Here is a 26,935-nt window from a genome sequence, read left to right on the forward strand (position 1 = left end):
TTTTATGCCAAATTATTGTAATACAAGAGGCCCAGAGGGCCTGTATCGCTCACCTGGTTTTTAATGCCAAGTAATGTTCTGAATACAGGTTCATTGTTTCATTTCTGAAGGAATTTTAATATTAACCTCTAAATCCCCTATTGGGCCCCACCCCTCCTGCCCCCAGGGGGTCAGAGCCAAAATTTATACAAGTTCTGTTCCCCTTCTTCCAAGGATGTTTATGGCCAAATTTGGTTACAATCCAAACAAAACTCTAGGACAAGAAGTGATTTATAGGATTTACCTCTATTTCCCCTATTGGGCCCCACCCGTCCTGCCCTCGGGGGGGGCCAGAGTCAAAATTTATACGACTTCTGTTCCCCTTCCCCCAAGGATGTTTGTTGCCAAATTTGGTTACAAACCATGCAGAACTCTATGACAAGTAGCGATTTAAAGGATTTACCTCTATTTCCCCTATTGGGCCCCGCCCCTCCTGCCCCCGGGGGGTCAGAGCCAAAATTTATACAAGTTCTGTTCCCCTTCCCCCAAGGATGTTTGTGGCCGAATTTGGTTACAATTCATGTAGAACTCTATGACTAGTAGCGATTTAAAGGATTTACCTCTATTACCCCTATTGGGCCCCGCCCCTCCTGCCCCCGGGGGGTCAGAGCCAAAATTTATACAAGTTCTGTTCCCCTTCCCCCAAGGATGTTTCTGGCCAAATTTGGTTACAATCCATGCAGAACTCTAGGACAAGTAGCGATTTATAGGATTTACCTCTATTACCCCTATTGGGCCCTGCCCCTCCTGCCCCCGGGGAACCAGAGCCAAAATTTATACAAGTTCTGTTCCCCTTCCCCCAAGGATGTTTCTGGCCAAATTTGGTTACAATCCATGCAGAATTCTAGGACAAGTAGCGATTTATAGGATTTACCTCTATTACCCCTATTGGGCCCCGCTCCTCCTGCCCCCAGGGGGTCAGAGCCAAAATTTATACAAGTTCTGTTCCCCTTCCCCCAAGGATGTTTCTGGCCAAATTTGGTTACAATCCATGCAGAACTCTAGGACAAGTAGCGATTTATAGGATTTACCTCTACTACCCCTATTGGGCCCCGCCCCTCCTGCCCCCAGGGGGTCAGAGCCAAAATTAATACAAGTTCTGTTCCCCTTCCCCCAAGGATGTTTCTGGCCAAATTTGGTTACAATCCATCCAGAACTCTATGACTAGTAGCGATTTAAAGGATTTACCTCTACTACCCCTATTGGGCCCCGCCCCTCCTGCCCCCAGGGGGTCAGAGCCAAAATTAATACAAGTTCTGTTCCCCTTCCCCCAAGGATGTTTCTGGCCAAATTTGGTTACAATCCATCCAGAACTCTATGACTAGTAGCGATTTAAAGGAAATGTTGACGGACGGACGACGGACGGACGGACGACGGACGGACGGACGGACGGACGGACGGACGGACGGACGGACGACGGACGCCGCGCCATGACATAAGCTCACCGGCCCTTCGGGCCAGGTGAGCTAAAAAAATGCTACATTATAAATTTGTTTTTTGTATTTGTTTTTTTATGTTTACTGAATATGTAAAAAACCAAAACATATATGTATACATGTAGATACATGTCATTGCTTAGGTTGACCATTTGATTTTTTTTTTTTTTTTTTTGATTTTTGTTAACTTTATCGGGATTAGATAATCTTGAGTTGATTTTCATTAAAACTCGATACAGTACCAGTACAAACTTATCATTATTATTTTGACTAGTCGGGGGTGGAGATGCAATGTCCTAGTATATGGTGGCTGGGAGCGGACATGAAATAAATAAAATTATTGCGTGGGAACGAAATATTATTACGTGGGAACAAAATACTATTGCGTTCGAACGAAATATTATTGCGTGGGAACGAAATATTATTGCGTGGGAACGAAATATTATTGCGTGGGAACGAAATACTATTGCGTGGGAACGAAATACTTTTGCGTTTTGAACGAAATATTATTGCGTGCGAACGAAATATTATTGCGTTCGAACGAAATAATTATTTCGAGGGAACGAAATAATCATTTCGTGGGAACGAAATATCAACGGTTTACCTTTGGCTATTTCAAATGTGGCAGTCTGCAATTTCATATCAATATTCTTTGTAATTGGTCATTTAAAGTGGTTTTGTGTAAACCTTCTTAATAAGGTATATTTTATAAAGTATGTTTTGCTTCGAAACCATTAATTTAAAGTTTATTGCATGTATCATTTGGATTTGTATTCTATTTCAGTATTTGCCTTTAATAATTTGCATTAAAATTGTAGAGAAAGTCATGTAAATTCATTGTTTTACTTTTTAAAATAGTTGACTAAGTTTTGATACAAAAAAACTTTCGTTGTAACACAATTGCACACATTCAAATGGAAATATTGAAGCATAATGTATTAAAGTCATATACACAGTAATACAAGAGGCCCAGAGGGCCTGTATCGCTCACCTGGTTTTTTGTTAGTAATTATCACAAGAATCTGACAATTAGAAAAATAAGCAAAATAGTAGCCTAATTGACCTTTTTGACCTCGCATCTATTGCCGTTTAAGGCCCCGGGGGTCAGCCCTATCATTTGTACAATTTCAAATCCCAACTCTATAAGGATGCTACCATTGCATTATAAGTGCTCTTCCATTCTTAGTTGCAGAGAAGAAGTCGTTTATAGCTAAATTGACCCCTTTTGGGTGGTGTCAGCCCCATCATTTGCAAAATTTTGAATCCAAACCCTATAAGGATGTAACCATTGCGTTATGAGCGCAATCCCATGTTAAGTTGCAGAGAAAAAGTCATTTATATGGAAATTGACCCCTTTTGACCCCGCCCCTCAGGCCCCCGGGGTCAGCCCTATCATTTGCTCAATTTGGAATCCCCAGCCTACAAGGATGCTACAATTGCATTATGAGTGCTATCTCATGCTTAGTTGCAGAGAAGAAGTCATTTATATGGAAATAGCCAAATTGACCCCTTTTGACCCCGCCCCTCAGGCCCCCCGGGGGTCAGCCCTATCATTTGCACAATTTTGAATCCCCACACTATAAGGATGCTACCATTGCATAATGGGTGCTATACCATGCTTAGTTGCAGAGAAGAAGTCATTTATATGGAAATAGCCAAATTGACCTCTTTTGACCCCGCCCCTCAGGCCCCCAAGGGGTCAGCCCTATCATTTGCACAATCTTGAATCCCCACCCTATAAGGATGCTACCATTGCATTATGGGTGCTACACCATACTTAGTTTCAGAGAAGAAGTCGTTTATATGGAAATAGCCAAATTGACCCCATTTGACCCCGCCCCTCAGGCCCCCCGGGGGTCAGCCCTATCATTTGCACAATTTTGAATCCCCACACTATAAGGATGCTACCATTGCATAATGGGTGCTATACCATGCTTAGTTGCAGAGAAGAAGTCATTTATATGGAAATAGCCAAATTGACCTCTTTTGACCCCGCCCCTCAGGCCCCCAGGGGGTCAGCCCTATCATTTGCACAATCTTGAATCCCCACCCTATAAGGATGCTACCATTGCATTATGGGTGCTATACCATACTTAGTTTCAGAGAAGAAGTTGTTTATATGGAAATAGCCAAATTGGCCCCTTTTGACCCCGCCCCTCAGGCCCCCAGGGAGTCAGCCCCATTATTTGTACAATTTTGAATCCCCACCCTATAAGGATGATATCATTGCATTATGGGTGCTATCCCATGCTTGGTTTCAGAGAAGAAGTCGTTTATATGGAAATAGCCAAATTGACCCCTTTTGACCCCGCCCCTCAGCCCCCCCGGGAGTCAGCCCCATCATTTGCACAATTTTGAATCCCCACCCTATAACGATACTACAAATGCATTATGAGTGCTATCTCATGCTTAGTTTCAGAGAAGAAGTCGTTTATATGGAAATAGCCAAATTGACCCCATTTGACCCCGCCCCTCAGGCCCCCGGGGGGTCAGCCCCATCATTTGTACAATTTTGAATCCCCACCCTATAAGGATGCTACCATTGCATTATGGGTGCTATCCTATGCTTGGTTTCAGAGAAGAAGTCGTTTATATGGAAATAGCCAAATTGACCCCTTTTGGCCCCGCCCCTCAGGCCCCTGGGGGGTCAGCCCCATCATTTGTACAATTTTCAGTTAGTAGCCCATAAGGATGCTACCAGTCAAATCTTATTGAAATCCGACCAGCGGTTATGGAGAAGAAGTCGATTGTTGACGGACGACGGACGCCGGACGCTGTGGTATCCCATAAGCTCACCTCGGTCCTTTGGACCAGGTGAGCTAATAAAAGCACATATAATGCTTTTATTTACGGCAGCATGTTAGGACCAATATATAGTTTTATTTATCATGTATATACAGATTATTATCTTGTACGTTTAACTTAGTATCTTTTTAGTATCTATTGTTACAGTACCGTGTACATTTGTACGTACGTATGCACAAACACTTATCTTGTACGTCTGTACGTACATCGTTGTATCATGTACGTACAACCTAGTATCTTGTACCTACAAATTATTATCTTGTACGTACAACTTCATATCTTACAAATTATTACAGTATCTTGTGCGTACAAATTATGACATATTACATTCGCACGCACAACGTAGTATCTTGTACGTACAAGTTTATATACTAAGTTGTTCATATGTACAAGACACTATATATATATATGCTGTACGTACAAGATAGACACAATTATAAACATGTATAGTGTCCCCTGTACGCCATCATAGGTACGTGTATTTCATTAGATATATAACATATAATACAATAAACAAGACTTTAAATCTTTAAAAATAAGGAATACACCTTTTTTTAGATAAGGTGCAGTTTCATAAGTTGTAGGCCATATCTTAATCATATTACTACGGTGGCATGATTACTGTTATATCATCCATGTATGATAATGAGTTCAATAGCTATTTCGTTTGAACGCAATAACATTTCGTTCGAACGCAATAGTATTTCATTCCCACACAATAATATTTCGTTTGAACGCAATAACATTTCGTTCGAACGCAATAGTATTTCGTTCCCACACAATAATATTTCGTTCGAACCCAATAGTATTTCGTTCCCACGCAATAGTATTTCGTTCCCACGTAATAATATTTCGTTCGAACGCAATAGTATTTCGTTCCCACGCAATGGTATTTCGTTCCCACGCAATAATATTTCGTTCCAACGCAATAGTATTTCGTTCCCACGCAATAATATTTCGTTCCCACGCAATAATATTTCCTTTCCACGCAATAATATTTCGTTCAAACGCAATAGTATTTCGTTCCCACGCAATAATATTTCGTTCGAACGCAATAATATTTCGTTCGAACATCTTATTTATTTCATGTCCGCTCCCAGCCACCGTACTAGTATGTAGGTAAATTCTAGACATTCTCGATAGAACCAGTCATGGATCCAGGCAAATACAGAGGCCTCACTAAGGATCCAGGTATAAATCCTAAATGAGTGAGTCCAACACGATGGTTCTTTTCAAAAAGCTGATGATTTAATAGGGGAGTTGTTTACATGTATTGTAAATATTTATTTTATTATATTGGTTAATAATTAAGTGACATTGTGTTATTAAAATTAAGGTATGAAAAGCTGCAGTAAGATTGCTGTCCTACAAAGTTTGTCGGGACCATGTTAGGATAATTCCAGGCAAATTTCAGCTAAATCACACTTGTGGAACAGTAGAACTTGAGATTAAAGTTCAAAATATGAAAACTTTACACATATATTTCTGTAGCCTGGCGCATAGCCGACGGCGGACGGCAACAGACAAAACATCATGACTAAAAACACCTTTCCACTATCCTAAACACCTACTTTATACTTGTATGTGTGGGGTTCTTTAGGGGTGTGTAACACCGGATGATTTGTGATGATAGCAATGACAACAATCACACTTGTCTGGCCGCCATGCTGGTTACTTTATTACCATGTGGTACTTCCGGTTATACATATAAAATACGGAATGGGTTATAGGCCGGGATCTAGGGGGGGTCTACGTGCACCCCCCCCCACAACTTAACGAACCAATTTTTTCTGAACCCTTATGACCCACTGATAACGAAATCGAGAGGTAACATTGTATAAACTGGGATGAACTTCCGGTTATGACGTAATCAAGATGGCCGCCATCTCGAATTTCACTAAAGATTGAAAAATAGTCATAACATTGACATTTTTCAACCGAAGAAGACAAATGAGGCATCAAAATGACCACAATAGAACAACAAATACATACTAGATTTGATCCCGATCAAAACACGGGATTTCCACCTATGTAATGATATAAGTAATGTTAGCGAACGGACGATTGCTTGAACGAACGGACGATCTCACTCAATATTAATCAGAAAGCGTTTCTTACGAAAGTAGTTTGGTCCAACAGAAAAACAGATTAAGGGGAATCCCCCTTTGGGCAGAAGATTTCATAGAGATGTAGCAGGGCTTGTAAATAGTTTGTGCTTTATGGGAATATATATGGTGTCGTGGTCCTGTGCTAGCTGTAAGAGTGCGTGTGTATCTTGTACACGTAGAGCTGTCGTGCACAATATGTCATTGTATCGAGCGCCTGTGTTGTGTTCCGTCTTCGTATTGGTCGATCGTGCCTGTATTGTTATAGTCGGGTATATATATGGGTGTTCTATCCATTTCATTGTGGTGTACTGAAGGATTGAGTTCCTGAACCTAATAGGTTTTAAATAGAGGTGGGTAATAGGAAGCAGGAAGGGGGGATGTTTATAGGTATAGGGTAGTAGGGTTGTAAGTGGGGCATGGAGGGGTTGACGGGGGATATATTGTAAATATATGTGTTAGTCTCGTCGTTGTTGGGCCCTACGTCTTGTGTAAAAAATCGTGTAATATGTCATTATAAATGAATATTGTTACATGTTAAAAGTATTTGCCTCGTTTTCCTTCACCGGCAAAAATCAAGCAAAACCCTACAAACCTGGGTTGAAACACACAGGTAGGGAGCCGGGTGTAGTTTGTAGTTATTAACAAACTGGGCCCGTCTCGCTCCTATTACAGAGAGGTGAATATATAGGAGCATGCTGATTGGATATACTCAAGGTACATCAGTTAATGGTTAATGTGTGGGTCGGGCAATACATGTAGATGTAAAATTTGTAAAGAATTTTGATAACTTCATTTAACCTGAATAGTAGCAAACGTTAACACGGTCCTCTATACGTGTTAAAAGTATTTGACAACTTCGTCAATGTCCGTAACAGTCACATGTCCTGTCCGTCATAAAAGTCCGTCAGTGAACACTACTAACGGGTACACAAACATATACTGTACGTACATACACATATAGACAAACGCAGCGCTCGCGAATATATACGATATATTACGCACGCGAGTAAAACACGGCACGGCATAGATACATACTAATATTGTTATTCACTGCAAATTATATATTTGCAAATATTGAAACATCTTTCAAATACACTTTTATACCACTTTTATTTATTACATAAATTCACATAAAATATGACCCTACTACATGCATACAGGTTTAAAGGCGCTGAAACGTCTCGCGCAGGGACAAATATAAACTAAAATTTCGATTTTTGATGTCCTATATCTCCGCCATTTTGAATCTTATGACCTTGAAATTGGTCATTTTATGTGTCTTAGAGCATGCTCTTTCACATCTAATTCAAAACAATTTTCTTTGAAAATTCATAAATAACGGTAAAATTTACTAAAAAAATGAACGAAACGCCATATTCGGAGGGCTACATTTCCGCCATTTTCGGTGCTTTGTCTTTGAAATTGAAACCCGATACAGATAATATGTTAAAGTCTACATTTACAAAAAATCAACACCCTACATTAAATTATGAAGGCGCTACGAGCACACAAATTACGTTGAAAAATAAGGAAATGGAACAAATTGCCATATTTGGAGAGCTATATTTCCGCCATTTTTCTATATAATCCCTTTAAAACCCATAACTTTTGAAGACAAAAGTTCATACAACAGCGGTATGAAAAATCAACACCGTACATACAGGTATTAAGGCGCTGAAACGGCTCGGGCAGGGGCAAATATAAACTAAAATTTCGATTTTTGATGTCCTATATCTCCGCCATTTTCGATCATATGACCTTGAATTTGGTCATTTTATGTGCCTGAGAACATGCTCTTTCATATGCGCCCTTCGAAACATTTCTATGGTAAAGTTCATTTTTGACCTTTGTTTGACCTCATTTGACCCCCTAGTGAACTCGTGACCTTGACATAATTTCTGATAACAAGTAATGAGAAAAAAACGTGAATTATCGTGATCTACATGGAGAATGAAACGCACATGTTGTGTAGCGTACGGTTATGAAATTATGAGCGTTTAAAGTTCGTTCGAAAAAAGCAGTTTTTTACGTCTGTGACCTTGACCTTGAACGTTATCCTCCAAAATCGAGCGCACATTTCAAGCACTCATGTACGTACATAACGTCTCCAAATATCAGCGCTCTACACCTCTTATTTATAAAGAAGAAGTCGTTTAAAGATTTAAAGCTTTTTGAATCCTGTGACCTTAAATGAATGTCAAGGTCAATAAAAAGGAATAAGTTCTGTAGACATTCGTCCATGCTATATCTATACAAAAATTCAAGCATGTATGTTAAGTATTAAAGGCGCTGAAACCTTTAAAATTTTTGGCGGGAAAACGCCAAAATAGCCTTTTTTCAAAGGCCTATATCTCCGCCATTTTGGATCTCATGACCTTAAAACTTGTCATTATATATTTCTGAGGGCATGACCTTTCATATTCAACTTTCAAATTTTTTCTGTGGTAAATTTCGTTTTTGACCTTTGTTTGACCCCGTAGCGAACTCTTGACCTTGACATAATCTCTGATAACATGGCATGGGAAAAGCACGCGCAATGTCACGATCTGTCTGAATAACAAAACGTGAACGATGTACAGCGTACGGTAATGAAGTTATGAGCGTTTAAACTTCGTTCCAAAAAATTGTTTTTTACGTCTGTGACCTTGACCTTGAACATTTTTGTAAAAAATCGAACGTACATTTCCAGATCTTATGTACATTCATAACATGTCCAAAGTTGAGCGTCGTACCTTATTCCGTTCCTGAGATATCCTGCTAACAAGATTTGTGGAAATAAGAAAAAAAAAGAAAAATAAGAATAAGAAGAAACTAGATTTGATCGCGATCAAAACACGGGATTTCCACCTATGTAATGATATAAGTAATGTTAGCGAACAGACGATTGCTTGAACGAACGGACGATCTCACTCAATATTAATCAGAAAGCGTTTCTTACGAAAGTAGTCTGGTTCAACCGAAAAACAGATTTAGGGGAATCCCCCTTTGGGCACAAGATTTCATAGAGAGGTGAATATATAGGAGCCTGCTGATTGGATATATGTGTGGGTCGGAACAATACATGTAGATGTAAATTTTGTAAAGAATTTTGATAACTTCAATTAACCTGAATAGTAGCAAACGTTAACACGGTCCTCTATGGGAATTTATTTGGTTCTGTGATCTCAAAACACGGCCGGATAGTTTCTCAAAATAGCACCGGTTGTGTTTGAACATCCGGTGTCACAGGTGACGGCTCTGCCACACACATAAAAGGCTTTTAAACCTGTCAGTTATTGTGTTTGTGCATTACTTTTATTGTTTGTTTGTTCAAATGTACGTCCTATTAACAGCTAGGGTCACGTAAGGACGGCCTCCCATGTATGCGGTGTAGTTACACATGTACGTGTATTTACGCAAACACGTGTACATTGTTCATATATACGTGTATATGTAGTGTGATAGAACGGGTTTCTATCATTGTTGCATTTATTTCTACAGTATGTATATTTGTTATTGCACTCTTCTAAGTCTTCACTTCAGTGATCTGTTTATGTATATTTGACCCAAATTCAGGGGAACACCGTGAGAACAGGTCTTATCTAGGGTGTGTTTGCTGTTTAGCAGTCACATTCATCAACCTAGTTGTCCTCATGATCACCCCGATGATGACCGCTGGCCGGAGTACACGTGTGGTACACTTGGGAGGTGTTTATCAGCGGAAGTTATATTTAGTGTGTAGGTGGGTTGTTGTAGCAGCGGTTTCACCTAAATATGGTGCTCTGTCCGGACATCCGGACATTGACCAATCAGTGGTCACTTTGGGGTACTGGGTTGATGAGTTGTTATAAAAGGGGCTGCTTCTAAGGAAGCTTTGGTCTTGACTTAGGGAATAGGTAGGGAGCAGAGCTAGTTGGCTCCGTAGGGTGTTAGGCTTTGTTTAGGGAACGTGGTAATCACACAGGACTGAGCTAATTAGGCCTAAAGTTTGGCTATAGTTAATCTTGGATACATTGTAACTGCTTCGGCACTTATATCTCTTATTGTTATCTGTCTTAACGGGCACTATTGTGAATCTTCTATGTAATACTTAATCTACTTGTCTTTTATATAATAAATAGTTATTTGTACCTGTATTTACCTAGTTGAGTTATTGGATTAGTGTCAGTGCTTCCGCTACATCCTAGAGATCGAACCTGTTGAGATACAGGCCTGTAACCTGTGGAGGAAACAGGATCCGTAGAGGATTTGTGACGACTGTGGACTCTGTTGTATACTAAAAATACTATACGATCACGATTTGGGACTTATACATATAACGGGAGATACAGTCGGATCGCCCCTCCTGGTCTCTTGTGGAAAACCCTCCCTATTACAGTAGCACTTAAAACATCCCGAAAAGTATTGAAAACTAGATGTAAAAATACATTCGAAACGGCCCTTGTGTACCGAAGATTGAGCCCAGGACAGAATTTTAACCCAGCCGCTGATTGGCTGGCTAATTATGAATTTCAAAATTAAAAATGTTTTCTGACAGGTAATTATTCCTTGATAACCATGATATGAATTTGGAAATTCAGATTGAGATTTAGGTTCAAAATATCAATTTTGATAATGAATAGGTAAAAACATTAGAATTTCAGGTTTTTTAAATGTGCAAAAATTCTCCTTATCTTATGAAGATCTTGGACCAATGCGGAATAACACGTACGATTAGAGTTTTAGTATTAGATACCGATTATCTCCCTTTGGCCACATGCCACATCATGTAATCACAACTCAAAATCGCTGAAAGTTCTATACCTCCGCCATTTTGAATCATATGACATTGAAATTGGTCATTTTATGTGTCTGAAAGCATGATCTTTCACATCCAATTCAAAACATTTCACCTTTGAATTTTCATGAATTACCCTAAAATTTACGTTAAAAAATGAACGAAACGCCATATTCGGAGGTCTATATTTCCGCCATTTTCAAATTCATGTCTTTGAAATTAAAAACCTGTACAGACAATAGGCTAAAGCTTACATTTACAAAAAATCAACACTCTAAATGAGATGATAAAGGCCCTACGAGCTCACAAATAACGGACAAAAATAAGAAAAAGAAACAAATTGCCATATTTGGAGAGCTATATTTCCGCCATTTTTCTATATAACCCCTTAAAAATAAATAACTTGTGAAGACAAAAGTTAATACAACATAGGTATGAAAAATCAACACTGTACATACAGGTATTAAGGCGCTGAAACGTCTCGGGCAGGGGCAAATATAAACTAAAATTTCGATTTTTGATGTCCTATATCTCCGCCATTTTGGATCATATGACCTTGAATTTGGTCATTTTATGTGTCTTAGAGTATGCTCTATCACATCTAATTCAAAACAATTTTCTTTGAAAATTCATAAATAACGGTAAAATTTACTTTAAAAAAATGAACGAAACGCCATATTCGGAGGGCTACATTTCCGCCATTTTCAGTGCTTTGTCTTTGAAATTGAAACCCGATACAGATAATATGTTAAAGTCTACATTTACAAAAAATCAACACCCTACATTAAATTATGAAGGCGCTACGAGCACACAAATTACGTTGAAAAATCAGGAAATAGAACAAATTGCCATATTTGGAGAGCTATATTTCCGCCATTTTTCTATATAATCCCTTTAAAACCCATAACTTTTGAAGACAAAAGTTCATACAACAGCCGTATGAAAAATCAACACCGTACATACAGGTATTAAGGCGCTGAAACGTCTCGGGCAGGGGCAAATATAAACTAAAATTTCGATTTTTGATGTCCTATATCTCCGCCATTTTCGATCATATGACCTTGAATTTGGTCATTTTATGTGCCTGAGAACATGCTCTTTCATATGCGCCCTTCGAAACATTTCTATGGTAAAGTTCATTTTTGACCTTTGTTTGACCTCATTTGACCCCCTAGTGAACTCGTGACCTTGACATAATTTCTGATAACATGTAATGAGAAAAAAACGTGAATTATCGTGATCTACATGGAGAATGAAACGTACATGTTGTGTAGCGTACGGTTATGAAATTATGAGCGTTTAAAGTTCGTTCGAAAAAAGCAGTTTTTTACGTCTGTGACCTTGACCTTGAACGTTATCCTCCAAAATCGAGAATACATTTTAAGAACTCATGTACGTACATAACGTCTCCAAATTTCAGCGCTCTACACCTCTTATTTATTACGAAGATGTCGTTTAAAGATTTAAAGCTTTTTGAACCCTGTGACCTTGAATGAATGTCAAGGTCAATAAAACAGCATAAGTTCTGTAGACATTCGTCCATGCTATGTCTATAAAAAAAAATCAAGCATGTGTGTTAAGTATTAAAGGCGCTGAAACCTTAAAAAATTTTGGCGGGAAAACGCCAAAATAGCCTTTTTTTCAAAGGCCTATATCTCCGCCATTTTGGATCACATGACCTTAAAACTTGTCATTATATATTTCTGAGGGCATGCCCTTTCATATCCAACTTTCAAAACTTTTCTGTGTTGAATTTCGTTTTTGACCTTTGTTTGACCCCGTAGCGAACTCTTGACCTTGACATAATCTCTGATAACATGGCATGGGAAAAGCACGCGCAATGTCACGATCTGTCTGAATAACAAAACGTGAACGATGTACAGCGTACGGTAATGAAGTTATGAGCGTTTAAACTTCGTTCCAAAAAATTGTTTTTTTCGTCTGTGACCTTGACCTTGAACATTTTTGTAAAAAATCGAACGTACATTTCCAGATCTTATGTACATTCATAACATGTCCAAAGTTGAGCGTCGTACCTTATTCCGTTCCTGAGATATCCTGCTAACAAGATTTGTGGAAATAAGAAAAAAAAAGAAAAATAATAAGAAAAAACATAACAATTACAATAGGGATTTCCATCCGTAAATGGAAATCCCTAAAAACAGAACAATAACAATAGGGATTTCCATCCTCAATGGAAATCCCTAAAAAACAGAACAATAACAATAGGGATTTCCATCCTCAATGGAAATCCCTAATAAGGACCATATAACCCAATATATATAGTTATTTCTACGCAGGAAATGAAAAAATCGGATTTTAAGCTCAAAATTGGTAATTTTTAAGCAAATTTTTAATATTTTGCTTGACGCAGCAAAAATATTTTCCAACAGCAAACAAATATTATATTAAATATATTTAATAAGTTTTTTGACCTTTTATCAATCAGTAAAAACAACACCAACAAAAACAAGAGGCCCAGAGGGCCTGTATCGCTCACCTGGTTTGTAATGCCAAGTAATATTCTGAATACAGGTTCATTGTTTCTTTTCTGAAGGAATTATGATATTAACCTCTAAATCCCCTATTGGGCCCCAACCTTCCTGCACCCAGGGGGTCAGAGCCAAAATTTACATAAGTTCTGTTTCCCCTTCCCCCAAGGATGTTTATGGCTAAATTTGGTCACAATCAAAGCAAAACTCTAGGACAAGTGGCGATTTAAAGGATTTACCTCTAATTCCCCTATTGGGCCCCACCCGTCCTGCCCTGGGGGGGGGGGGGGGGGGGGGGGGGGGGCAGAGCCAAAATTTACACAAGTTCTGTTCCCCTTCCCCCAAGGATGTTTGTGGCCAAATTTGGTTACATTCCATGCAGAACTCTATGACTAGCAGCGATCTATAGGATTTACCTCTGTTTCCCCTATTGGGCCCCACCCGTCCTGCCCCCGGGAGGCCAGAGCCAAAATTCATAACAAGTTCTGTTCCCCTTCCCCCAAGGATGTTTGTGGACAAATTTGGTTACATTCCATTCAGAACTCTATGACTAGTAGCGATTTAAAGGATTTACCTCTATTTCCCCTATTGGACCAGCCCCTCCTGCCCCCGGAGACCAGAGCCAAAATTTATACAAGTTCTGTTCCTCTTCCCCAAAGGATGTTTGTGGCCAAATTTGGTTACATTCCATTCATAACTCTATGACTAGTAGCGATTTAAAGGATTTACCTCTAATTCCCCTATTGGGCCCCGCCCCTCCTGCCCCCAGGGGGTCAGAGCCAAAATTTATATAAGTTCTGTTCCCCTTACCCCAAGTATGTTTGTGGCCAAATTTGGTTATAATCCATGCAGAACTCCAGGACAAGTAGCGATTTATAGGATTTACCTCTATTTCCCATATTGGGCCCCGCCCCTCCTGCCCCCGGGGGGGTCAGAGCCAAAATTTATACAAGTTCTGTTCCCCCTCCCCTAAGGATGTTTGTGGCCAAATTTGGTTACAATCCATGCAGAACTCTATAACTAGTAGCGATTTAAAGGATTTACCTCTAATTCCCCTATTGGGTCCCGCCCCTCCTGCCCCCAGGGGACCAGAGCCAAAATTTATACAAGTTCTGTTCCCCTTCCCCCAAGGATGTTTGTGGCCAAATTTGGTTACATTCCATTCAGAACTCTATGACTAGTAGCGATTTAAAGGATTTACCTCTATTTCCCCTATTGGGCCCCGCCCCTCCTGCCCCCGAGGGACCAGAGCCAAAATTTATACAAGTTCTGTTCCCCTTCCCCCAAGGATGTTTGTGGCCAAATTTGGTTACAATCCATGCAGAACTCTAGGACAAGTAGCGATTTATAGGATTTACTTCTATTTCCCATATTGGGCCCCGCCCCTCCTACCCCCGGGGGGTCAGAGCCAAAATTTATACAAGTTCTGTTCCCCCTCCCCCAAGGATGTTTGTGGCCAAATTTGATTACAATCCTTGCAGAACTCTATGACTAGTAGCGATTTAAAGGAAATGTTGACGGACAGACAGACGGACAGACGGACGGACGGACGACGGACGACGGACGCCGCGCCATGACATAAGCTCACTGGCCCTTCGGGCCAGGTGAGCTAAAAAACAATGTTAACATTGTATGAGCTCCGGTTATGACGTCATCAAGATGGCCGCCATCTCGAATTTCACTAACAATTGAAAAATAGTCATAGCATTAACATTTTTCAACCGAAGTAGACAAATGAGGTATCAAAATGATCATAATAGAACATCAAATTCATACCAGGACCACATAATTCAATATATGTAGTGATTTCTAGGTAGGAAACGAAAAAATCGGATTTTAAGCTCAAAAATGATAATTTTTTAGCAAATTTTTCATATTTGGTTTGACGCAGCTATAATTGTTTCCCAACAAGAAACTATTATTCGTAATCAGTTATTTGACCTCTTATTAATTAGTAAAAACAACAACAACACAAATATATAGAAATGCAAGAGAATTATTGTTATACCATCATTTGGTTTACAAAACATTACCGGGTGCGTATACAGGGTATATGATTGCTGTTTTTTCCAAACCGCTGACACTACAGTTTCCAGATGTCTTAGAACTTCCTGAAGATAACATTGGCAATTGACGATTCATATCTTAACACATTTGAATTTTAAGTTGGCTTAATATCTAAGTGGGACTTGACAATTTCCTAACAAAATCCATTTTCATGTTCGAAAGTTTGTAGACTAGAAGCGTCTCAATGAATTTTTACTGCACAACGCCAACTAATAGGGTATCAAATTAAAACTGAAGAAAGCATTTGTTTCAGTTAATACCACGACACTTTCCGAAATTTGTTTCTTTTAGAAATAGCGCATCCATTATTAACTTTATTTTTCTGTGTATAACGTAAGGAAATGTCAGATGGTTACTGCAGTATCACATATTTCTTTCAATAGTTCTTAATGATAAGCATTATCTTTGTGCGTGCTTTCTCGCCAGAGTGTCGATGAGCTGATGAGCTGATGTGACATTACATTACCGGTTTACCATCGTGGTTCTAACTTGTCAACCATCCATGGCCAGAGGTAACATCAAAAACATCGGGTTCGCGGATGTGGGAGCTCATCCTGTTTTCAACCTAGTGATTCACATATCGTATATGATGTTCCAGACCTCTCCGGTAGGATGGAAAAGACACCAGAGCCACATTCTGCGAAGGGTTGAGTTGCTTCTCCTTAATTCGTATGAAGCACAATTCCTCATTCTTGTGAACCCTCAGTGACCATAGATGACACAGGTGAATTCTTTGAGGTCATAAATGAAATGAGGTCTATAGTGAAGTTCCTCTCTTTGCCAAGTCTGGAGAGCACTGTAGAAAACTTTTTCTGGAGAGTCTTCAATGGTGTATCCACGCATACACCAGATGCGACCCAACCAGTACCTTCAAGGGACATGTGAAAGTCTGACCAATGAAAAACATTTAACATTTATGACCTCATTAAAGACCTCGAGGATATAACCTGTGCCATCTATAGTCGCACGAGTGTCCACAAGGTTGATGAATGGTGCTTGAATCATTCCACCATTCGAAGAATCTGGATCTGGTGTAATTTCCTGAGAAGTCTGAAACAGCATATACGATATGTTAGAATCTGAAGGAAATCCCACATCCCTGAACCTGTTGTTCCTGATATAAACTCTCGCCATGGATGGGCCATGAAAGATGACAGGCTAGAACACCACTGGTAATGTAGTGTCACATCAACTCATTGACATCGAAGGCGACGCTCTGGCTTTCGACGAATTGGATACTGATATCTCGATTACTCTGATTTGGACTGCATGTACTAGCTACCAGACATGCCGAGTCACGTCAGAGGATAGTGCAGTGAGGTGGGAAAGCACGCACAATGATAATGGTTATAATTGAGAACCAGTGAAAGAAATATGTGACATTGTGGTAACCATCTGACATTTTGCTAATAATATGCATAGGAAATAAACGAAACTATGACTTGTCCTACCCGCGGCTAGATATTCTGTCAACATTACAATCATGTTTCCTACTTATAAATCGCCAATAGTCAAATTTATTTAAGGAACTTATAATACACCAGGAAACTGTAGTGTCAGCGGTTTGGAGTTAGAAAAATAGCATATACCCAGTATACGCACCCGGTGATGTTTTGTAAACTTAATGATGGTATAACAATAATTCTTTTTTATATCTCTATACATTTTATTGTTTTACTGAGTGATTAGAGGTCAAATAATTGTTTACGAATAATAGTTTGCTGTTGGTAAACATTTTTGCTGCGTCAAGCCAAATATGAAAAATTTATATATTGAATTATGTGGTCCTGGTATGAATTTGATGTTCTATTATGATCATTTTGATACCTCATTTGTCTACTTCGGTTGAAAAATGTTAATGCTATGACTATTTTTCAATTGTTAGTGAAATTCGAGATGGCGGCCATCTTGATGACGTCATAACCGGAGCTCATACAATGTTAACATTGTTTTTTTTGTTGGTGTTGTTTTTACTGATTGATAAAAGGTCAAATAACTGATTAGAAATAATAGTTTGCTGTTGGCAAACATTTTTGCTGCGTCAAGCCAAATATGAAAAATTTGCTTAAAAATTACCATTTTTGAGCTTAAAATCCGATTTTTTCATTTCCTGCGTAGAAATAACTATATATATTGGATTATATGGTCCTGATATGTATTTGTTGTTCTATTGTGGTCATTTTGATGCCTCATTTGTCTACTTCGGTTGAAAAATGTTAATGCTATGACTATTTTTCAATTGTTAGTGAAATTCGAGATGGCGGCCATCTTGATGACGTCATAACCGGAGCTCATACAATGTTAACATTGTTTTTTTTTGTTGGTGTTGTTTTTACTGATTGATAAAAGGTCAAATAACTGATTAGAAATAATAGTTTGCTGTTGGCAAACATTTTTGCTGCGTCAAGCCAAATATGAAAAATTTGCTTAAAAATTACCATTTTTGAGCTTAAAATCCGATTTTTTCATTTCCTGCGTAGAAATAACTATATATATTGGATTATATGGTCCTGATATGTATTTGTTGTTCTATTGTGGTCATTTTGATACCTCATTTGTCTTCTACGGTTGAAAAATGTCAATGTTATGACTATTTTTCAATCTTTAGTGAAATTCGAGATGGCGGCCATCTTGATGACGTCATAACCGGAAGTTCATCCCAGTTTATACAATGTTACCTCTCGATTTCGTTATCAGTGGGTCATAAGGGTTCAGAAAAACATTGGTTCGTTAAGTTGTGGGGGGGTGCACGTAGACCCCCCCTAGATCCCGGCCTATTATACTAAATTCCGGGAATAGGTTATACTAATATGCAGAATGGACATTACATTTCTCCCTTTTTAGTAATAAAATATTATCACAATTATTATTATTAAGAGTTCAAGTCTTTTTGTGTCCATATATGAAATGAATGAATAAAATGACTAGAATTCAGACTCCAGCTTCATAGAGATGGAAATATTTGGCTAACCAAATTAACTATATAAAGAATGTTAAACTGTAAACAACTCCATAACAGATATAAGCCTGGCAAGAGTGTAATTATATGAAAACTTAAGGTCTCTTGACCTGTTGATGACCAACGGGGATTATTGTGCCCCAACACAGTTGAGTCATCCTCTAGTAACTAATACTTGTAACTTATCTTAATGAATAAAGTCTTTCGAATATTTCGTATTCGGCTTCTTTACTCTACCGCTCCATGTCTTCTTCCAATGGATAATTGGACGGGAGGTCTTTAATGCCTGACCTTACCCGTTTAAACCTTGAGACATTTCGTGTCACATTTTCAGTCACTGTGACCATAGGTCCTTTCTTCTCAAGGACTAATTTTTTTTCTGTGTTATATGGCGTAGAGAGTTTGTTGCCCTTTGTGTCTCTCTGCATTAAAACAGTATCTCCTACAGAGATATCACGTGGACGGGCTTTGTTTTTTTCGTTCGTCCTTTCCTTCATTATGTACTTTCCACGACTATCATTTTCTCTGACTTGCAGGTCTGTAGGACATGTCATACTTATGTTGGGTACTGGTAGTTTTGTTTTAGGATCCCAGGAGAACATAAGTCTATGCGGGGCGAAACCAGTCGTGGTATGAGGTGTAGCTCTGTACAGCCTCAGAAACTTAAACATTTCCTGCTTGTAATTTTTGTTTTCCAGGTGTGCTGCACGAACAATTTTCATCAACGGTTTGTTAAATGCCTCCGCTTGTGAATTTGCTCGCGGCCAATGAGGGGTAACCCTTCGATGTTCAAACCCCATGTTTTCAGCATATTTGTGAAAAGCATCAGAGTTAAATGGTGCTCCATTGTCACTTTTGATGACTTTGGGTGTTCCGAACATACTCAGCACTTTGTCCAAAACTGGAATAGTAGTATTGGGTGACACAGATCGCACAATCGGATACCTTGAGTACTCATCTACCATTACAAATAGATATTCACCACTGGGCAGAGGACCACAAAAGTCTATACTAATATTCTCCCAGGGCCCAGAGGGAAGTTCAGACATGCGCAAAGGTTCCATGGTCTTTGACTCTGGTGTCAGCACTTGACAAGCAATGCAATCCTTCACTGCCTCCTCCACGCAGCTGTCCATGTTTGGAAACCAGACTTTAGATCTTAGAAAAGCTTTGGTCTTTGCCATTCCCTGGTGTCCCTCATGCGCGATACTAATTGCTTGATTCCTCAGCGTGTATGGCAAAACAATACGATGACGACGCAGTAACACGTTATCAGAATGTACAGTGAGCTCATCTCTCACACTTTTAATCGCAGCGAGCTCCTCGTTATCAATGTTTCCTTCATTCATATGCTTCAGCTCGTGCCAATTACCATATCTCACGAACTCTATGGCTTTCTGTAATGTCGGGCTATTTAAAGTTGCATCTTTCACATCATCGAGATGAATAGCTCGTGGTAAAGATTCAGACGTCACAAAATTCACATATGACTCAGCAACTTCCTGTTGGGAAGAGTCAGTACTCCCTGTCCTAGGATGATGAGACATGTAGTCTGAACGTTCTTTTCACCTGGCTCGTATCGTATGTCAAACTTGTATGGCTGTAATCTGAGTCCCCAGTGCTCGATTCTCAAACTGGGTAGTGACGGTTTCTGCCAAATTTTCTCTAACGGCTTATGGTCAGTAATTATGTTGAAATGGTTCAACCCTCTCAGATAAGTGTCAAAATGTTCGCAAGCCCATACAACTGCTAAGGCTTCGCGTTCCACCTGACTATATCGCGACTCGACAGGCGTCAATGAGCGACTAGCATACCACACAGTTTTCTCCTGCATGAGAATAGCACCGAGACCAATCGGACTAGCATCCACTCTGACCTCAACTGGTTTCGTCGGATCGCAGTATGACATAACAGTGTCACTCGAAAGCTTTCCCTTTAAAGTCACGAACGCCTTTTCACATGCGTCGTCCCAACACCACGCGACGTCTTTATGTTTGAGAGTTCGCAGTGGCTCGCATATCATTTCGTAGTCTTCGATAAACCGCGAACTATAGTTTGTCATTCCCAGGAAGCTTCGAACCTCCTTCGCGTTCTTCGGTCGGTCAAAATCATTAACCACTTTGACCTTTTCTGGATCCGGTGAAATCCCGTCTTTGCTAAACACAACACCGAAGAATGTTATTTTGTCCTTTCGGAATTCGCACTTCTTTCCGTTTAAAGTAAGTCCGCAATTGGCAAGCCTCTGAAGTGTCGCTCTTAAAGCTTCATCATGATCTTTGTTATCTTTGCCATAGACAATGATATCATCAGATATATTTCTAGCTCCATCTATTCCTTGGATTACCTGTCTGATGGTCTCCTGAAATACTTCAGACGCCGAGGAGATTCCGAAATTCAGGCGTTTGTACCGGTATACTCCAAGATGTGTCGAGAATGTAGTTATATATCTCGATTCTGGTTCAAGCTCCAATTGGTGGTATCCACTCCTGAGATCTAGTTTACTGAATATGACGGCTCCATTCAAGTCAAGAATGAGTTCCTCTATAGTGGGCATAACATGTCTTTCCCTTATAATGGCTTTGTTTGCCTCCCTCATATCAACACATAGTCTGATCTCGTCAGGTGGGGTAACTATGGGCGATACCCAAGGTGTAGGTTCACCATCGTCTTTCTCAATAATGTCGCCCTTCACATAGGGATTGCGTTAGCGCCCCATATTGAATATATTCTTAGAGGAATTGCTCCATACAAGCATGGTTAACATAAAAACGAAATCCAATCCCTATATTTACACTCACACGACTTTTTATTTATATTTTATGCAATAAAATCGTCATTTGAAAGTGACGTAATTATCAGGGTTTTTGCCAGCTATTTTGGGAAAAGGACCCTGAGCAAAAATTGGGAAAATATTATCGGTGTTTTTAAAAAATTGGGAAATTATCATCATCATTTTAATTTAAGTCTGACTCAAAATATTCATAAACTATTGAGTCAGTGTTCAGTAATAAAAAAAATGATGAATTTATCATTTTAATTATTTTTGATGCTGTATGTAATTTATATTGCATGTAAAAGATATTCCACCGCTGACAATCAGTATTTTTTCTCTATCAAAAAAAAAAGAGCAGATGAACTAGTATTTTTTGTACAGTTACAAAAGTTGCTTTCTGTACACCATTACCGCCATTAAAAAGTTTGAGCTTCTTCTTTTATTTTAAGATAAAAATATGAAAATAATTAATTGCATTCCAAAAAATATCTTTGGCACTATGTCATATCGAATGAAGTACTGATATTATTATTCAATTCAATTATAGTTCAAATGATGAGTATTGTTTATGCTCTGTCGACGATGTCCAGAGCGTTCAAAATAAAATACTTGGAACGTACAAATGTAACTGATCAATGCAGAGATTATGGCAAAATGCAAGTACATGAGACCTATGTAAATTGTCAAAGACATTTGAAAACGAAATATACTACATGTATTCACAAACCACAATATATGAATTCAAACAAAATTTTATTTACAACTGATACTTAACAAATTGAATAGCAGACAAAACCTCTGGCTCATTCCTACTGTCACTTACCACACTGAAAGTGGGCCACGTGCCAAAAATACCAACTGACAGGACCCAAGATATTGTGCCTGAGGTGTTGATTAATTGGTGATTGCCATTTATAATCCTATTTTTATGTCTGGTTGATGTTTTGCGTCCGTACCCCAGTTAGTTTACCTGCGCTCTCGGCCAGCCGACTCACCTGTCATGGCCGCCATTTTTCGGGTGCGTTTGATTGCAAAGTCCAAAAAGTTGTGGGACTTCGTCACTGAAATCGGGACGCTTCCGCGAACGTAAACTATTAAGAAATGATGTTTCCCATGTGAAATGGGCTTGTACAGGACATTAGATATTAATAACCGTTACCGGAGGTATATTGAGACATCATTTGCGGTTTTAACTTAATGCTATGATTGGGAAAATAGTGACTGAATTTGGGAAAATACAGTGCTATTTTTCAATTGGGAATGGGTCCGTTTACCGGACCCTATAAAGGCCTGGCAAAAACCCTGATTATTCAATAAAAGTCGGTCAAAAGTGGAAGGAGCTTACTCAATTGAACAGCGAATGGTGACGTAAGGTAGAATTATTCATCCGCGACGACAAAAAAGTTCAATATTTTAGTGTAAAATAAACATGACAAACAAAGTAAATTTCAGAGATAATTTTATTTAATCAGGTCAGAACTTTAAATATATATTCAATTTTGCTAAAAGTTAATATATAGCGTAATAACATAAAGAATTTGTACACAGCCACATGTGTGAACTCGGTGACCGTTATTGTGCAGCGAGGCGAAGCTGACGCACGCTTACACACTTCAGTTTGCCGAAATTGTCAAAATACCGATTTTCAAGTAGCTCAATGTGTTTGAGATGTCGTCTGACTTGATGGTTTTACATCCTTGGGAGCCATGTGATTATATAATCTACGCTTAGATCCATATCGCCATCGATAGATGAAACAAATTCACTTGTGTTCGATGGATGCAATGTATTTGTGGTGACGCGGAACTGTCAACACGTGGATTATTAGCGGTGCATGTTTTATAATACACATGATTAAATACTCAAAGAACAAAGACAAGAGGATATGTTTATAACTGACCTCTATCAGAGGGTCTCACACCCGTCCACCCCAAAGGCTCGATCGTAGAACGAACATAGGCACAGAGGTAATGTTTACATTTGACACCCATCATTTTTAACAAAAATGAAAGCACGTCGCTCCGGACGGGATATTTTTCCGTTTCTTTATACAATTGTTAATTTAAAAATTGTTTGAATCATATATAAATATAAAACATGTATATATTGTTTACATTTTTCCAAAATTCTATGAAAAACAACAATATACACGTAATGTTGCGTCAAAATGTAAACAAAGCCATGTGTTTCTTTTTAAAAAAAGTAGTCCTTTTACGTTGCACAGAACATTTCCTCACGCAAGTTCAAAGTTCAATGTTACCATGCAGTTATGGTGAACAAAATCGGCTGGTATTGGCGTATAGTGACCAAGCCTAGCAAGTGTGAATATAAGCTTGTTGATTTCTACCTCAACTTTCTCTCCTAAATGGAATGGTGTCCTCCTGTGTCTTTGCGCAACAGGTGGAATAACTGTATTGATATGTAATTTAACCTGTTTGTTCTTCAACTTACCAATGCCTTTAAACAGCTGACCAAACTTGACCTCATCCTCCACATTTCTCAGTTGTTCCTGTATCTGACACACTTTAAGGATTGATAATCTTGTCGCAGTAGGGTATCCTATTAGGGATCCGTATCGTCCTTTTACGACGTGGAAAGTGATGGTATCAAATGTTTTGTTGGTCTCAATATTCAAAATACAAGTGTCTAACATCTTGAGTGAGTTACTTCCTCCGTATGGTATAAACCTAGGTTTTGACCTGGACTTTGAAAGTGTAGGACTGCCAATCTTCTCGTAGTCTGCTTCGTCAATTATGTCGACTGAAGATCCGCTGTCAACAAGAAATTTCAGATTCTTGTTATTCACCTTTATCTGAGTAAATGGACCTTTAACAGCATGTATATGCTCAGAGTTCTTCGTGTTTGGTTCGACCTTGATTCCATAGCAATAACTGTCATCGCTATCTGGCGATTGGCGGTCGTCAGTCTCAACAGCTAGAACCATGTTTTTAGATTTGCTCTTGTTTCGGCACACCTTTTGGAAGTGGTTCGGTTGTTTACCATGGCACACCTTACCCTTAGCAGGACACGGTTTTCCTCTATGTGGAAAAGTCCCTCCACAGTTCCAGCATTTAGTGTTTGACTTCTTCTGTTTTGTAAACTTGCGACTCACAGTACCTTCAGTCCTTTGATCTTTGTCATGTTTTTGTTTCGGATGGCGTTGTTTGACTGCATTCACAGAATGGCTGTTCTCCATGGTTTGAGCTTGAATGTTTGACAATTCCATTGCTCTCCCTAATGCTACAATATCAGCTAGCCCCTTATCCGGTTCTTGTAACGCTCGACGACGTAACCGGTTTGACGAACAGTTCTGAATGAGCGTAGACAAAATTTCCTTATCACAATCGGCAAATTCACAATCCTTGCTCAATTTCCGTAACTCTGTGACATATTTGTCGATCGATTGACCTTCCTTTTGTTTGAATGTTCGGAAGTTATATATTTCAATCTGAGTGTTCTTTCTAGGTTTAAAATAGTTTGTGAGCACTCCTTTCACCCCTTCATATGTATTTTCGGACTCACCTTTGTGGGCCTGATATATATCATAAACCTTATCGCAAATGTAATGGAGTAGTAAAGCTCGACGTCTGTCAGCGTCCTCCTCGTCACCCAACTCCATTGCGACAAATAGATTTTCAAGTCTCCCGATCCATCGCTCCCATTGTGGCCCAGCGTTAGATCTATCGTTTTCACTGTTGAAAGTAGGAAAAACTGGTAAACGCTCCATCCTCGTCGCCAGTTGTGGGGTTCTTTAGGGGTGTGTAACACCGGATGATTTGTGATGATAACAATGGCAACAATCACACTTGTCTGGCTGCCATGCTGGTTACTTTATTACCATGTGGTACTTCCGGTTATACATATAAAATACGGAATGGGTTATACTAATATGCGGAATGGACATTACAGTATTTACAATATTCTCTAAAACTAGATTACATGTAGGCCTATTTCACGTACAACCTCATGCCAGGGTTGCCACCCGCCAGAGATGTCAAAGTGGGAGATCTCCCACCAAAGCCTTGTCCAAAGTGGGAGATTTTGCGCAGCATCATTTTATCGACATTTACATGTTTGCCCAACAATTAAAATATAACAAAACAAAACTTGTTGTCTTCTGCTTATTTATCTTCCAAGCTGGTTTTGTAAGTTTTTCAGTGCATTGAACAAATTCTTAAAAAAAAAATAGGATTATAATTAAATTTATTTAACATGTTTCACAATTATTGATAATGAAGCAATGATGCATTTGTGTATTATTTTGTATTCCTGGTTTTATGTATCTTAAAATTATTTAGTGTCAGTACTATCATGCATATAACATATTTTATCACATGACACTGCAATGCACAGGTCTGCGTTCTGAGATTTATCTACTCAGTGCTGCATTGTTAAACCACCAAAACGAAAGTAGGCCCAGTGAGGATAGGCCCACTCGTTTAACGTTGACACTACGTATAATGTATAAGGGTTAGTTTAGACATGTACCATTACCATTTATCTAATCAGTCCATACATACCTTTTTGTATCTTACTGCCAAACGAGACTTCGTATATACCTTACTTCAGATTCGTCTTCAAGCTGCTGTCAGCATCATTTGATTGCTTTCCCGCTGGAGGTGCATTTTCTTCCTCATTATTGAAAACTCAACCAATGGGAGGTAACTCTAACCAGAAACATATATACATATATGTATATATATGTTTCTGCTCTAACGACTTCAAAGATCCGAACAAGGGGAAATAATCGCCATTCTTTTTATGTTCGGAGTAAAATAGTATTAAAATCGATTTTATTGCCTTAACCGATAATGACTTCAGGTATTTATCACATAGATAATAAAAACCAAAAACAGCAAATAATTTATGAAAAAATACTACATAAATACACTTAGCAATCTTGCCACTGATAAATATATTTCTAACAAAAATAATCATAGATAATATTTTAAATAAAACAAGAGGCCCGTGGGCCTTAACGGTCACCTGACATCCAATAGTAATTTGTCATTTAAGGGCCAACATAATAGCTATGAGGGACTTTAACACATGGTGTGTTAATTTTTTCCCTCCTGTATTCAACACAGAAGCTGAAGTAAATATGAACTGATAATGATGAAACTCTGTATGCAATGAGGTCTTGGATGAATTTGCATACTGGAACAATTTATCATAACTGACATATGGTTGTTATTTTTCTTTCTAATTTTATCATCCTATGGTCAGGTGACCTAAAAAACTAAGCCATTTGGATCCCACTGGGCTCCACCCCTCAGCCTTTGGGGATGAGACAGGGTCAAAATGACATAATAGCAAAATGTCCTCTTGTGGTTATAATTTGAATCAAAAGTTTGAACAATTTCCAGTAGAAAATAAACAAAATATACCCAAAAATTATTCAATATAAACTATAGCAAACTTAGCCTCCTCCCCAGGGACAAACAAAGAGGCCAAGATTTATAAAAATCACAATTCTGATAAAGCACCACAATATCTTTAG

General features: G+C 38.8%; 1 protein-coding gene across 2 annotated transcripts in view; it reads right to left on the reverse strand.

Annotated features, from left to right (window-relative positions):
- The window catches only part of LOC138329512 (Fanconi anemia group E protein-like), a 39,553-nt gene extending 13,452 nt beyond the window's left edge, over positions 1–26,101 (reverse strand). The window contains exon 1 of one of the 2 annotated variants that reach the window (XR_011209460.1): positions 25,956–26,101. The gene's annotated coding sequence lies outside the window, so the exon portion shown is untranslated. The remainder of the gene's footprint in view (positions 1–25,955) is intronic. The other variant, XM_069276551.1, reaches the window with a different exon arrangement.
- Between the last annotated feature and the right edge of the window lie 834 nt (positions 26,102–26,935).

The sequence above is a fragment of the Argopecten irradians genome, chromosome 8, assembly GCF_041381155.1.
Source record: "Argopecten irradians isolate NY chromosome 8, Ai_NY, whole genome shotgun sequence".
NCBI classification, from domain to species: Eukaryota; Metazoa; Mollusca; class Bivalvia; order Pectinida; family Pectinidae; genus Argopecten; species Argopecten irradians.